The sequence below is a fragment of the Bufo bufo genome, chromosome 5 (genome assembly GCF_905171765.1).
Source record: "Bufo bufo chromosome 5, aBufBuf1.1, whole genome shotgun sequence".
Lineage (NCBI taxonomy): Eukaryota > Metazoa > Chordata > Amphibia > Anura > Bufonidae > Bufo > Bufo bufo.
This window is the reverse complement of record NC_053393.1, coordinates 451,154,024-451,158,794: the sequence shown is the minus strand read 5'-3', so window position 1 is coordinate 451,158,794 and position 4,771 is coordinate 451,154,024.

Below are 4,771 nucleotides of genomic sequence, written 5' to 3'. Positions count from 1 at the left end.
CACGTCGCTTAGTCTTTGCTCCACTGCAGCCGTTCTCTCACGTATTTTGTCAAAGTCGTGCCGTAAACAGCTAAGATCAGACTGGAGATGGTCAATTTTGGATGTAAGAGCAGCTTGACAAGTTGCTATAGCTTTTATAATTTGGGAGGCTTCAGCAGAGGCAACAGGGAAATGGGACCCCTCACCTTCTTGCTCTGTCTGACTCATGGCATCCATGTATTGTTTAACCGTTGATGGAGCCACAGAAGAGGTTTTGCGGACCATAGAAATAGTCCACAAAAACTTGAAAAGTCAGCTTAGGTATGGCACTCCTGCAGTATATCAGATAGTTAATTTATCGACTCCAGCAAGTCCTGAATATCAGTCAGTCAGACTGTCATTAACTTTTACACTGTATAGGGGGGTAGGTATGTCGGTCCCACCATCAAGTAATACTGTATACCTCAAAGGGGTCTTCTAGCAGCCACTATAACGTTTATGAAGAGACCGCAATAGGGCTTACACTGACAGTGTTCTCAGGGGGGAGACGTTCAGACACTCTGCCCTGCAGCCACACTCCACTACCTCCGCTGTCAAGATGGCGCCAACCACGCAGCTCCCTTCCCGCTACAGCCGCAGGTCGCGTGGGTCTAGCAGGCACTGGCAGTAGCCTAAGGTAGCATGTCAGCCACTGTCGGGATGTCGTACCTGCAGTGCGCTTTCTATACTCCGTAGCTACTTATCACAGTGCCGTTTCTCACTTTCTTCTGGCAGCATCCCCCTGCTCTCTCCTTTGCGCCGTCAGCGTTGTCAGTATGGCCATCAAACTGCGGCATTTAAGTCCTTGTGGCGTGTCCCTAATGCTTAAGGGACTTGATGCTGCCGATGTGGGCTCAAATAACCAGGTGTACGTAGGGTTCTTCTCAGGATTTTGGAGGAGCACTGTGTCTCTGCTTCCTCACGCCATGCAGGTTCGGCCATGCCCCGGATTTTCACCAAGTTAATAGTGGAAATTGTGGCATTCTTGAGGAAGGAGGGGTTGACGATAATCCCCTACTTGGATGATTTTCTCCTGATTGGCGACAACCCTAAACAAACCGAAGACGACTTAAACACCTTACTATCAGTACTGAGCAGATTGGGGTGGATAGTAAACATAAACAAATCCAACTTCAAACCTTCCACCAAAACACGGTTTCTGGGGATGATCCTAGACTCCCACATTCAATCCACATATCTTCCCCAGGACAAGATGGTATCACTGCAGCAAAATATCAGGGCTTTTCAGAGAAAGAAGACGTGCTCCATAACAGAAGCCATGAGCCTACTATCTTCTTGCATACAATCGGTACCCTTGAGTCAGAATCATTTCCGACCCACTACAGGTTTGGATCCTCAGAGTCTGGAACAGACAGCAGATCTCATTAGACTGCACAATTTTTATACCCCTGTTGATAAAAAAGTCCCTAAACTGGTGGACGGAATCAACAAATCTTTCCAGGGGTGTACTGTGGAAAAAGACTCCTTACATACAGATTGTGACAGACGCAAGTCAGTCGGGCTGGGGAGCAAAAGTGGGAGACCTCTTGTACCAGGGATCCTGGTCCCAATCAGGCAGGGCTTAGTCGTCGAACTTCAGAGAACTGAGGGCGGTCTTGGAAACCCTAAAAGTAGCAGGAAAGAGCCTGCAAGGTTACCACATAAAAGTCTTCTCAGACAACACGACGGCTGTTGCTTACCTCTCGCATCAGGGAGGGACAAGGTCAGACGCTCTTCTGTCACTGTCATCCAAGATCTTTGATTGGGCAGAGCACAATGTAAGCTCCATTTCAGCAATCCATCTCAGAGGAGCTTTAAACCTAGAGGCAGACTTCCTCAGTCGCAAACAATTAGACCAGACAGAATGTCCTGTTGTGCATTTTTATAAGTACACAGTATGCGTGTGTATCTCACTGAATGGATATAGTCTTAGAAGGTATAGAAAACTCTAAGGTTTTCTACTAATGGAAGTTTCTCAGAAAAGCTAATGTTATTCCAGGCGTCGTTACTCAATAGCTTGGACAGTTAGAAATACAAACACACAGTGCGAGTGTAAGGTCCATTGTATTTCTTATCAAGCCCATAAATTCAAGAGTCTGGGAGAATCATGATGGTCCCAGTAAGTCTGGAAAGATTACTTCAAAGTGTCAAAGAAGCATCCCTCCTCTTTGATATACGCTGAGAAAGGTCAAAGGTATAATATGTAGCAAAAATCTGAAGTCTGATGTTACAACAGTGCCATCTGGAGACAGATGGACAATATTATATTATTTTACTATTTGTTTTATACCATGTCAAGGATTAATATGACATCATTGTGTTATTAGCATACGAATACACCCACCTTACCTGATTGGAAATGCTTAAAGGGAGTCTGTCACCACAATTTGACAATATAAACTGCTTACATGGCGCTCTAGCACAACTACACAAGATTCCAATGGTACCTTTGCTGTATTCTTCTGACTTTCACCGGCTGAAAAAACGTAGTTTTATCTATATGCAAATGAGGGCTCGCAAGTGCCCAGGGGCGGGGTTCTTGTTGTAGGCGCCCAGGCTGCTCTGCCTTCTTTTCATATTACCCCTCCTCAGCCTCTTCCTGGTCCCACCCTATAAGGCTGTTTCATCATCCCAAGTACCGGCCGAGATCCAGCACGTGCGCAGTTCACCGCCGGCCCGGGCATGCGCACTGCAATGTGTATATACTTACCTTTCTCTTGCTCCGCTTGCCTCCAGTCTCCCTGCTTGCTTCCGGTCTGCCGGCGCCTGCGCACAACATGAAGCGATGCCGCTCCCCACAATAGGCATCGTAGTACGCATGCCCGGGCCGGCAGTGAACTGCGCACGCGCCGGATCTCGGCCGGTACTTGGGATGATGAAACAGACTTATAGGGCGGGACCAGCAAGAGGCTGGGGAGGGGTAATATGAAAAGAAGGCAGAGCAGCCTGGGCACCTACAACAAGAACCCAGCCCCTGGGCACTTGCGAGCCCTTATTTGCATATAGATAAAACTACATTTTTTCAGCCTGTAAAAAGTCAGAAGAATACAACAAAGGTACCATTGAAATCTTGTGTAGTTGTGCTAGAGCGCCATGTACGGTAAGCAGTTTATATTGTCAAATTGTCAAGGAAACTGATCACAAGAAAGATACCAAAAAGAAACTTGGATAATTTTTTTGACTACTAGGAAGGTTCTTGAGAACTGGTCCCATCTGAAACTCTGTCTACCTCTGACCCGGTAACGTATACTGTGCTTATTGCTTGTGATATTAATAAGATATTTCTCTCGGTATATAGCCAAAAGCCCCCATACTGTGGAATATATAGTGTTAGGCGCCTCCATAATGCTGATTATTCTCTTAGCAAAGATGCATATTGCTAATGGAAGATCTGACATCATTTGAAAAGAGGAAGTTATATTCCATAGTCTGATTGCCGAGCTGGACATTTTATCATATTAATATCATATATTTTTGATTGGTCATAGGGAAACAGAGTCAAGGGATAACATTTATTCCTACTGTATTAATCCGTGTTTTATTATTAATCCCTGTTTGGTAAACAGAAGATCCTAAGTTTCTCCTGGTATATCAATTATTGGTCTGCTTGTTTAAAGTATAGCATTGACATTTTGTGATAATAAAATTTAAAGAGGACCTTTCACTTGTATGCAAACTAAAAACGAACTATATCAGTGGGCAGAGCGGCTATGAGCTGTGCGCTGCAATTGGCCAGCGCTGCAGCAAAGGACACGCCTCATACAAAAAAATCAGTCCAGTGAGCGCACACACCGGAGCCTATACCGGGCGAACGGAGCGGCGCCCAGACATACTAGTAAGTGCAGGGGGACCCCTGGGCGCCGCTCTGCCCACTGATATAGATGGTTTTTAGTTTGTATACAAGTGAAAGGTCCTCTTTAAGTTGTACTGTGCTGGTGAGATAGTGGTGTGTTAGCACCACCGTGTGGCATATTTTGGGTATTATTTTACAGCTTCATTGTTTGTCTTTGCAATTGTATTGATTTTATATTCTTTGTTTTGTATTGTGTATAATAAACTACATATATATTTTTGCATAGACAATTGTCCCTTTGTTTCACTGCTTGCACAAATCAAATTAAGATACTCGACAAAAGAACTTAGAGGCGATTATGTCCGCCTGAAGGATCATATCATTTTTTTTATTAATTTTTTATCCTCTCTTTTATATGAAGATTCTTTTTATATAGAAGATATTCGACAGTCCCTGAATTTAGAAGTTTTTCAGATGATAGTAGACAAATGGGGAGTGCCCGAAGTGGATCTCTTCGCCTCCAAAGCAAATACAAAGGTGGAAAAATTCTGTTCCCTAAACCCCAGGGACAATCCCTGGGCATTAGATGCTTTCTCTCTAAGATGGAACTGGAATCTATGCTACGCTTTTCCCCCTCTCTCATTGATCCCAAGAGTGATTCAAAAAATATGTCAAGACAGAACAACATTATTTCTGACAACCCCTTTTTGGCCAAAAGAGAAGCTGTTTTTCTTCCATCAAAAAGCTCTCCATCTCGGAACCTTGGCTTCCCTTTCGTCCTAACCAGCAGCACAAGTGGGATATTTGCCCCTGTGAAGCTGGTCAGGACAGGCGGAATTTTTGTTGAATAAAATTCTGCATCATCAATAATTAAATAGTTAATTAATTCCCCCCCTTATATAGACCGTCCTCCACAGGACTAGTTGCTTTTTTTCTGTCCTGTGGGTTCGGTCAGACAGG